Here is an 11744-nt window from a genome sequence, read left to right on the forward strand (position 1 = left end):
CGTCAGGCTTTCTTTGAGTGGATACCTTATTTCCTTAAGCGTTTGAAGAATAAATTCTTTATCCTACGTCATAAGATATCTGGGGGTTTTGGGCGGCTCCAGACTGACTGCAATATACATGTGGAGCTTAAGAAGGATGGAGTTCAACCATGGTGGGATGAGGAAGAGGCCTTGGATTTTCTCTAGAGGATGACCTCAACCCAGAGGATTGACATCAACGTCGCGATGAGGGCGCCATTTTATCCTGGCAATGCAAAGTCATTTCCAAGCAGAACAGGTTTGGGCCTTTCAATTGCCAAGTCTTCAAAAACCCTTAGGAAAATGTTCCCTATACTGCAGAACATAATATTTTTCTTTCTAGCTTTCTTTGTTTTTAAAATTGTCTTACTCATTTTTTACTTTGTTCAGGTATGGCTAGTAAAGAGAAGAACAAATTCGCTGAGGCGGCACACACTGCTCACAAAGGTAAAGCTGTTGATGGATCATCTGGCCCACCTCCTAAACGGGCTCGCCGAGCGGAGGAGATCATTATACTTCCTCCTCCACCTGCAATAGAGAAAACAACCTCATTCAATCCAAGTCTTCTTTCAGGGGCACACCTGCAGCAGTTCCTATCCAAGCTGAACCTTTCTAGGAAGAGGCTGAAGTTGGAGTCACATGGTCTCGAGGCATCCAACATCGAGCGTTAACGCTGACTCGGACAATCTCACTTCTCAATGAGCCCCGGTTGTTTGTTCTTATAACCAAGAACGCCCTAAGGTCTAGGGATCGTCTGAATACTGTCGAGACAGAAGATCTCTACAACATCATCTACTCTATAATGGAGAGTTTTCTATACGCATACATGACCAAAGAGCGAGACAAGACTATCTGGAAAGAGTTTAGAGAACAGGAAACGGACAAAAATTGTAATACCCGGCTAGACTCCGGTATCGGAATTCTTACCGTCCGGTGGAATTTCGGATGTCGGAAGCCTCTAGTAGGGTAGAAACATGTTTTATAAAATGTTTTCATGAATTTTAATGGTTTTGAGCATGAAATTTAATGAGTTTTTGCATGAAAAGTCTTTGGAGGAAAACCCAGGTTCGGCCGCCGAAAGTCAAGTTCGGCCGCCGAACATGCATGCGTTTTGGAGGCACGTTAGGCCCCCGAAAGCATGAGTTAGGGAAGCAAAGGTTCGGCCGCCGAAAGTCAAGTTCGGCCGCCGAACATTTGCATGGATGCGGAGGCACATTCGGCCCCCGAACGTGGTCTGGCCAGCCACTATAAAAGGGTCCCTTAGCCGAAAACGGGCGAGCTTTTTCCCCTATTTTCGGCCAAGGTGAGCTTTCCGCCATCCTCCCTCAATCTTGAGTTTTTCCTTCCTTTTTCCATGATCTTTACAAGTTTATAACTTTGGTTTTGAAGATCTTTGAGCTTAGAACGAGTTTTGGAGCTTGGAGACCAAAAGTTGGAACTTCTCCCATCTCCAAGTTTAGATCTCCTCAACCCTCGATCTTCAAGAGGTAAGAGCCGATCTTAAGCTCAATGTATGATTTAAACAAGTTTTATGAAGTTTTTAAGGGGTAGAATGCATGTTAGGTTATATGATGAATTATGGGTTAATATTGATGTTTGAAACAATGTAGCTTGTTTGTGTGTGATTGAAGTGTTGTAGATGGGGTATATGTATGTTTGAGGCCCCTAGGAACTTGTATGCATGCTTTGGTTGAAAAATATGCATGTTTGGAAAGGATTGGAGGCGAGATGTGTTAAGGGAGCCAAGTTTCTGCCCTTTGGCAGAAACCAGGTTCGGCAGCCGAAGGTACTTTCGGCCGCCGAACATGGCTGGGAAGGCAGGCCTTTCGGCTGCCGAAGTTGCCCCCGAAAAGAGACTTTCGTCTCTGTCTGGCACTTTCGGCCGCCGAAGGTGCCGCCGAACCTAGCTGAGTTTCGTCTCTGTCCAGGACTTTCGGCCGCCGAAGGTGCCGCCGAAAGTGCCCTGTTCAGCCATTTCATGCATATTTTCTGTGATATTTTCAGGATGTTTTAGGGGGTTTTTGGGGAGTAGTTTAGAGTTATGTTCTAGTATGTTTGGTCCCTCATTTGAGTCCACCTGTGTAGGTTCGGACCCGAGGAACCGAGGACCCCAGCAGTGAGTTCAGCTGCGGTGTTGTCAGAGTCAGCCAGAGGTGAGTGGAACTAAACTGAATCTTTTAAATTAAATGTTTTATCATGTTTCATGCATCATGATTATGCAATAGGATGATTGCATTAGTTTTCACGAATATGCCGCATTGCATAAATTGTTGTTGATGTGGGTGAATGTTGGATGACCCAATTAGTCCAAGACAGGAAGACCAGGACCCCATGCTACGGCCTGGCACAGAGTAAGAAAGACCAGGCCCCAGTCTACAGGCCTGGCACAGAGTAATGCACGGTTATGGGACTCGAAGACCAGGAGCCCAGAGGAGGCCCTGGAAAATGGTAAGTAATGTATGTTATGACAGGAAGACCAGGCCCCATTCTACAGGCCTGGCACAGAGTTAACTTGGACTATTTGGTGACAAGTTCACCCAACCCTTATGTGAATTGTCTGTGTTATGATGCATTCCATTTGAGCATAGTGTTAATGTGTTTTACTAGCTCTACTCACTGGGCTTTTAGCTCACCCCTCTCCCTTTACCCCCAGGCTTGCAGGTACAGTTTAGTGCGGGAGTCCGGATAGAGTAAAGAAGTTATGCCTTTGTAATAGCTAGTAATGGACATGATCAAAATTGTAATGTAAAAGTACAGTATAGTTATGTAATGAGTTTTATGGATGTTAGTATGTGCTTGACCATAGAATGTTGTATCCCTCTTTATACATGATCTTAGAGATTTTGATGATGTTTATGCAAACCAGCTCAAAACAGGTTATGTTACCCCTTGAGGGCACAGATGAGATCCCACAGAGGGATCAATGTTATATTAATGTTTATGTACAGGTTGAGTTTGGTTGATGAGTATGCAAAGGAAAGTTTTAATTTTTATGCTTATTGTTGATCATGTATGGGATTATACAGGTTTACAGGTCTTATGTTAGGCTTGCTACGGGTCCCGGCGGCCTTAAGTCGATCCGGATCCTAGCGCCGGTAGCGGTCCGATTTTCGGGTCGTTACAGAATGGTATCAGAGCCCTAGGTTCATATGGTCGGACCTAGAGTGTCGGGCTCATAGAGGTCATAGAAGGTCAAGCACAATAGGAAAAGATCATGTCCACTAGGATAGGATGTGGAGTCCTGTCTTGCATGATGATGTGAAATGCCATGACTTTATGCATGTGCATTAATGATATACTATGATATGTGATGTTTGTGATGCGGGTTCATGTGTGCCCACATGAACCATATGATGCTAATGTTGCTTGTGATGTGTACTGTTTTTCAGAAAACAGGATGAGAGGAACTCGTCGATCAGCAAGATTGACTGGAGTACCACCTGAGGATGAGGGCATGAGCGCCCGTCCTCCAGCATTGCCTAGGGCAATGTCTAGCAGGTCCAACAGGGACAGAGTAGCAAGAGACCCTAGAAGGTCTCTGGATCTGGGTAGGAGCAGATCAGTCAGAGGGACAGTTCAGGGAGGAGCGTCAGAGGATATGGGGGATGATATGGACGTAGAACAGAGGAGGGATGGCAGTTTGGGAGTCAGTATGTCAGAAGAAGGGATGGGAGAGTCCCAAGGAGGCACTCAGGCCTCGGGATTTGTACAGCCACCTCACTACCCACATTTCTCACAACATCCCGGGTATTCGATGGGAGGTACATCGGATTACCCTAGTTTCACCCCTTATCCCACACAGATGCCATACCCACCATACTACCCACCATACTCTCAGTACCCAATGTATCCACCTCCACCCTATTATCCAAATCCAGCAAACCCTACCTCAGAAAATGTTGCACCATCTCCACCACCTGCAGAACCAGCAGCCCCAGTTGTTCAGCCACCTAGATCTAGCTCAGCCAGTGGGAGCAAGGTCAAGATGACAGACTATATGAAGCTGGGTGCCCCCCAGTTTGAAACCGGTAATGATCCGTTCGTGTACTTGGAGCGGGTCAAGGCAATTACAGACGAGATAGGGGCGGATGACAGTAGAGCCATTCAGATGGCCGGGTTCACACTTAAGTGCAAAAAGGCACGGGAGTGGTTCAAAAATTATGTGAACCCGAGAGTGGACAGCATGACTTGGGAAGAATTTGCAAATGAGTTTGCAGGATGGGCTTTCCCTGATAGTTCAAGGGAATTGAAGATGATAGAATTCGAGCAGTTGAGGCAAACTGATGACATGAGTGTAGACGAATATACTGACAGGTTTATGGAGTTGCTGCCATTTGCAGGACAAGACCTTAGCACAGACCAGAAGAAGTCGAGGAGGTATATCATGAAGCTCCATCCCAGGTATTCCTCCTTGGTACAGTCAGCAGATAGAGAGAGTTTTCACGCCATAGTAGACATGGCTAGGAGAATGGAGGCTAGTGCCATCGTTCAGGGGACAGTCAAGCAGACAGTGGCACAAGCTTCTGGTTCTAAAACTCCGGGAGGGGGAAGGGTAGATCCCTCTACCTTGAGTGCAGCAGCTTCAGGCAGTAAGAGATGGGGTAAACCCAAGGGTAAAAAGAACAAGTTCTGGAACAAGGTCAAATCTAGTCTGGGATTTGGGAGTGGCTCAAGCTCTGGTGCGGATAATGCAGTATGTGCGAGGTGTGGAAGGCCACACAGGGGAGTATGTCGGTTTGGGACAAACACTTGCTTCAGATGTGGTCAGGAGGGGCATATGGCTCGAGATTGTCCAAGAGCGGCCCCGATGGCTCAGTCCCAGCAGACAGCTTCAGGCAGTGTAGCACAGCCAGTAGCTCCAGCCATGACTCAGGCCAGTGGCAGAGGCAGAGGGAGAGGAGCAGCCTCTTCTTCAGCGGGTTTCAGAGGTGAAGGTCCATCAGCCCCAGCACGGATCTTCACAATGACACAGCAGGAGGCAGATGCATCCAACACCGTGGTGGCAGGTAATCTCGTCATTGGATGTTCGGATGTATATGCATTGATGGACCCTGGTGCATCTCATTCTTTTATTGCTCCGAGAGCCGTCCAGAGGTTGGGATTGATGATCTCTGGGTTAGAGTGTCCTCTCTGTGTCAGTGGACCCAAGTGTGATCCATCAGTGGCAGAGTCAGTCTGTCAGTGTAGTCCTGTGTTTGTTGGGGGGAGATGCATGTCCGCCGACCTTGTGGTTCTAGATTTGACAGATTTTGACGTCATTCTAGGGATGGACTGGTTATCTACCCATGGTGCTACCTTGGACTGCAGGGACAAGGTAGTCAGGTTCAGAGGTCAGGATGGATCAGAGGTTGTCTTCAGAGGAGACAGGAGGGGTACACCTAGAGGTATGATCTCGGCTCTTCAGGCTCGTAGGTTGCTTAGGAGGGGATGTCAGGGGTATTTGGCTCATGTGAGAGAGCTAAATAGTCAGGTCAGAGAGCCCGCCTCGGTGCCAGTGGTTAGAGAGTTCTTAGATGTGTTCCCAGACGGGCTGCCAGGTTTACCACCTGCTAGGGAGATAGAGTTCGAAATAGAACTGATGCCTGGAACTCGACCGATCTCTATCCCTCCCTACAGGATGGCGCCAGCAGAATTGAAAGAGTTGAAGGAGCAGTTACAGGAGCTGGTAGACAAGGGCTTCATCCGACCGAGTACCTCACCCTGGGGTGCTCCAGTCTTGTTTGTGAGAAAGAAGGATGGATCCCTTAGACTTTGTATCGACTACAGGCAGCTGAACAAAGTCACTACCAAGAATAAGTACCCATTGCCGAGGATCGACGATCTATTCGACCAGCTAGCAGGAGCGGGTTGTTTCTCCAAAATAGATCTGAGATCGGGGTACCATCAGTTGAGGATCAGGGAAGAGGATGTGCCAAAGACGGCTTTCAGGACCAGATATGGGCATTTTGAGTTCCTTGTGATGCCGTTCGGGTTAACTAACGCCCCTGCAGCATTCATGGACCTCATGAATAGAGTGTTTAGCCAATACCTGGATCACTTTGTTATTGTCTTCATAGATGATATCTTGGTGTATTCCAGGAATGCAGAGGAGCATGCCCATCATCTGAGGTTGGTTCTACAGACCCTGAGGGAACATGGCTTGTATGCCAAGTTCTCCAAGTGCGAGTTCTGGCTAAGGAGCATTTCATTCTTGGGGCATGTAGTGTCAGAGAATGGAATAGAGGTAGACCCCAAGAAGACAGAGACTGTGGCTAACTGGCCTAGACCCACTTCAGTGACAGAGATTAGAAGTTTCTTGGGTTTGGCAGGTTACTACAGGAGGTTCGTTCAGGACTTCTCAAAGATAGCAGCTCCTCTAACCAGACTAACCAGGAAGAATCAGAAGTTTCTGTGGATCGACCAGTGCGAGGAGAGTTTTGAAGAGCTCAAGAAGAGGTTGACTTCAGCACCAGTTTTAGCTCTGCCATCTAGTGGAGAGGACTTTACAGTCTTTTGTGACGCGTCCCGTGTAGGACTGGGTTGTGTGCTTATGCAGAATGAGAAGGTGATTGCTTATGCTTCTAGGCAGCTAAAGAAGCATGAGTTGAATTACCCCACGCATGACCTTGAGATGGCAGCAGTAATCTTTGCACTCAAGATGTGGAGGCATTACCTCTATGGGGTAAAATGTGAGATCTTCACAGATCATAAAAGCTTGCAGTACATCTTGAGTCAGAGGGATTTGAATTTGAGGCAGAGGAGATGGGTAGAGTTGCTGAGTGACTATGATTGCAAAATTCAGTATCATCCGGGTAAGGCGAATGTCGTGGCAGACGCCCTAAGCCGGAAGTCACTAGGCAGTCTATCCCATATCACGGCAGAAAGAAGACCGGTGGTGAAGGAGTTTTACAAGCTCATTGAGGAAGGTCTACAGATGGAGTTATCTGGTACAGGTGCCTTGGTTGCTCAGATGAAAGTGACACCCGTGTTTCTAGAGCAGGTGGCTCAGAAACAGCATGAGGACCCAGAGTTAGTGAAGATTGCCAGGACTGTTCAGTCAGGCAAGGACAGTGAGTTCAGATTTGACAATAAGGGGATCCTCCGCTACGGGAGTCGATTGTGTGTACCAGATGACATAGGGCTGAAAGGAGACATTATGAGAGAGGCTCATAATGCAAGATACAGCATTCACCCCGGAGCCACCAAGATGTATCAAGATCTGAAGAAAGTTTATTGGTGGCCAGCCATGAAGAGAGAAGTGGCACAGTTCGTGTCAGCCTGCGAGGTATGTCAGAGGGTGAAGCTGGAACATCAGAAGCCGGCTGGGATGCTTAACCCGCTACCTATTCCAGAGTGGAAATGGGAGAATATAGCTATGGACTTCGTAGTGGGGTTACCGGCGACGTCCAACAGATTGGACTCCATATGGGTGATTGTGGACAGACTCACCAAATCTGCTCACTTCATCCCTGTCAGGAGTGGCTATTTTGTGGACAAGTTGGCGCAGGTGTACGTTGATGAGATAGTCAGACTGCATGGGGTTCCTGTTTCTATTGTGTCAGATAGAGGACCCCAGTTCACCTCCAGGTTTTGGCGGAGTCTGCAGAATGCCATGGGTACTAGATTGGATTTCAGTACTGCCTTCCACCCACAGACAGACGGACAGTCAGAGAGGACCATCCAGACCATAGAAGATATGCTGAGAATGTGTGTGCTGGACTTTGGCGGTTCTTGGAGGCAGCATCTACCTTTGGTGGAGTTTGCCTACAATAACAGCCATCATGCTAGCATCGGGATGGCTCCATATGAAGCTTTATATGGAAGGAAGTGCAGATCACCTGTTTGCTGGGAAGAAGTAGGAGAGAGGTCTTTAGCAGGACCCGAGCTAGTAGAGATCACCAGCAGGGTGGTGCCCATGATCAGAGAAAGAATCAAGACAGCTGCAAGCAGACAGAAGAGTTATGCAGACATCCGCAGAAGGCTAGTAGAGTTTCAGGAGGGGGATCTGGTATTGCTCAAGGTGTCTCCAATGAAAGGAGTGGTTCGGTTCGGGAAGAAGGGTAAACTGGCTCCGCGGTACATCGGACCCTTCGAAGTCTTGCAAAAGATTGGGAATGTATCGTACAAGCTGGATTTACCTGCTTCAATGGAGAGAATCCATCCGGTTTTCCATGTTTCTATGTTGAGAAAGTTCGTGTCAGATCCGGGCAAGGTTCTTAGTGAGCCTGATGTGGAGATCCAAGAGGATCTCACCTATGTTGAGCAGCCAGTACGGATCTTAGACACCCAGATCAGGAAGCTAAGGAACAAGGAAATCCCAATGGTGAAAGTCCTGTGGAACCACCACAATATAGAAGAATGCACTTGGGAGACACGGGAGTCCATGCTCCGGCAGTATCCTCATCTCTTTTAAGGTTAGCCTCTATGCGTTTATGTGTGTATGTTATGTTGTTTGCTATGCATGTGCTAGTTGAGGAACATTCGGGGACGAATGTTCTTAAGGGGGGGAGAATGTAATACCCGGCTAGACTCCGGTATCGGAATTCTTACCGTCCGGTGGAATTTCGGATGTCGGAAGCCTCTAGTAGGGTAGAAACATGTTTTATAAAATGTTTTCATGAATTTTAATGGTTTTGAGCATGAAATTTAATGAGTTTTTGCATGAAAAGTCTTTGGAGGAAAACCCAGGTTCGGCCGCCGAAAGTCAAGTTCGGCCGCCGAACATGCATGCGTTTTGGAGGCACGTTAGGCCCCCGAAAGCATGAGTTAGGGAAGCAAAGGTTCGGCCGCCGAAAGTCAAGTTCGGCCGCCGAACATTTGCATGGATGCGGAGGCACATTCGGCCCCCGAACGTGGTCTGGCCAGCCACTATAAAAGGGTCCCTTAGCCAAAAACGGGCGAGCTTTTTCCCCTATTTTCGGCCAAGGTGAGCTTTCCGCCATCCTCCCTCAATCTTGAGTTTTTCCTTCCTTTTTCCATGATCTTTACAAGTTTATAACTTTGGTTTTGAAGATCTTTGAGCTTAGAACGAGTTTTGGAGCTTGGAGACCAAAAGTTGGAACTTCTCCCATCTCCAAGTTTAGATCTCCTCAACCCTCGATCTTCAAGAGGTAAGAGCCGATCTTAAGCTCAATGTATGATTTAAACAAGTTTTATGAAGTTTTTAAGGGGTAGAATGCATGTTAGGTTATATGATGAATTATGGGTTAATATTGATGTTTGAAACAATGTAGCTTGTTTGTGTGTGATTGAAGTGTTGTAGATGGGGTATATGTATGTTTGAGGCCCCTAGGAACTTGTATGCATGCTTTGGTTGAAAAATATGCATGTTTGGAAAGGATTGGAGGCGAGATGTGTTAAGGGAGCCAAGTTTCTGCCCTTTGGCAGAAACCAGGTTCGGCAGCCGAAGGTACTTTCGGCCGCCGAACATGGCTGGGAAGGCAGGCCTTTCGGCTGCCGAAGTTGCCCCCGAAAAGAGACTTTCGTCTCTGTCTGGCACTTTCGGCCGCCGAAGGTGCCGCCGAACCTAGCTGAGTTTCGTCTCTGTCCAGGACTTTCGGCCGCCGAAGGTGCCGCCGAAAGTGCCCTGTTCAGCCATTTCATGCATATTTTCTGTGATATTTTCAGGATGTTTTAGGGGGTTTTTGGGGAGTAGTTTAGAGTTATGTTCTAGTATGTTTGGTCCCTCATTTGAGTCCACCTGTGTAGGTTCGGACCCGAGGAACCGAGGACCCCAGCAGTGAGTTCAGCTGCGGTGTTGTCAGAGTCAGCCAGAGGTGAGTGGAACTAAACTGAATCTTTTAAATTAAATGTTTTATCATGTTTCATGCATCATGATTATGCAATAGGATGATTGCATTAGTTTTCACGAATATGCCGCATTGCATAAATTGTTGTTGATGTGGGTGAATGTTGGATGACCCAATTAGTCCAAGACAGGAAGACCAGGACCCCATGCTACGGCCTGGCACAGAGTAAGAAAGACCAGGCCCCAGTCTACAGGCCTGGCACAGAGTAATGCACGGTTATGGGACTCGAAGACCAGGAGCCCAGAGGAGGCCCTGGAAAATGGTAAGTAATGTATGTTATGACAGGAAGACCAGGCCCCATTCTACAGGCCTGGCACAGAGTTAACTTGGACTATTTGGTGACAAGTTCACCCAACCCTTATGTGAATTGTCTGTGTTATGATGCATTCCATTTGAGCATAGTGTTAATGTGTTTTACTAGCTCTACTCACTGGGCTTTTAGCTCACCCCTCTCCCTTTACCCCCAGGCTTGCAGGTACAGTTTAGTGCGGGAGTCCGGATAGAGTAAAGAAGTTATGCCTTTGTAATAGCTAGTAATGGACATGATCAAAATTGTAATGTAAAAGTACAGTATAGTTATGTAATGAGTTTTATGGATGTTAGTATGTGCTTGACCATAGAATGTTGTATCCCTCTTTATACATGATCTTAGAGATTTTGATGATGTTTATGCAAACCAGCTCAAAACAGGTTATGTTACCCCTTGAGGGCACAGATGAGATCCCACAGAGGGATCAATGTTATATTAATGTTTATGTACAGGTTGAGTTTGGTTGATGAGTATGCAAAGGAAAGTTTTAATTTTTATGCTTATTGTTGATCATGTATGGGATTATACAGGTTTACAGGTCTTATGTTAGGCTTGCTACGGGTCCCGGCGGCCTTAAGTCGATCCGGATCCTAGCGCCGGTAGCGGTCCGATTTTCGGGTCGTTACAAAAATCTCTTATAAAAGGATTTTTTGAGATTGAAACCTCAGATTGAAGAGGTGAAAAACACTATAAAAAAGACATTGGAGTTCATTAATAAACTCCATACCACTTAATTTGTAACTTTATATAGGATTATCCATATAGGATCACGCTTATGTCATATCATTTTTCCAATTGTTGGTTTACACTCTTGTGTCAAATTCCTAAACGCTAATAAATTATCTTTCCAATCCTGCCATTCTCCTGAGCTTCATCTAGATATGGTCTGTCCGGTTCAAATTGTGAACTGAATTAAAATTGGATCGGTGAAATTTTATACTAGGAGGATAGTTAAAGTCTCTTTTATGTGAATCATTAGAATCAAATTAAAATTGATCGGTTTAAATTAATAGTTGAATTTCAATTTCGATTCGATTTTTTTATTAAAATATATTATTTTATAAAATTATGCTACTTAAAATAATGATCAAATAATTAAATTAAAATTTATTTTTAACTTATAAAATATATTTTTTATATTTAAATATAATATTATTTTATTTTTTATATTATATGTAAAATTATATTTTTTATTATGGATGTATTTTGAACATTTTATTTACTTAATAAAATATATATTTAATAATATTTTTTTTGAATCAACTATATTTAATAATATTTAAAATTTATATTTATTTTTTATATTTTATTTTAATTTTTTATTTTTAAATATTTTTTAAATCGAGATCGGCCTGTTCTCCAATAACTTGTACTTAATTAAAAATTAAAATTAAAACTTATAAAAATTGAAATTATAATCTTTTTAAAATCAAATTGAAATGGACTGTTAAAAAATTGAAACCGTATAAAAATTTAAATTAAATTAACTGTAAATCAATTTAAAAAATAAATCGGACCACCAATTTCAAACCGAAACTAGCCCATGGCCAGGTCTAACTTCACCTAATCATACCCCAATGGGGACAAATACCTCCCAACTAAAACCGCAGGAAGCATGGGGAAATAGA

Source organism: Manihot esculenta, chromosome 5, assembly GCF_001659605.2.
Source record: "Manihot esculenta cultivar AM560-2 chromosome 5, M.esculenta_v8, whole genome shotgun sequence".
In the NCBI taxonomy this organism is placed as follows: Eukaryota; Viridiplantae; Streptophyta; class Magnoliopsida; order Malpighiales; family Euphorbiaceae; genus Manihot; species Manihot esculenta.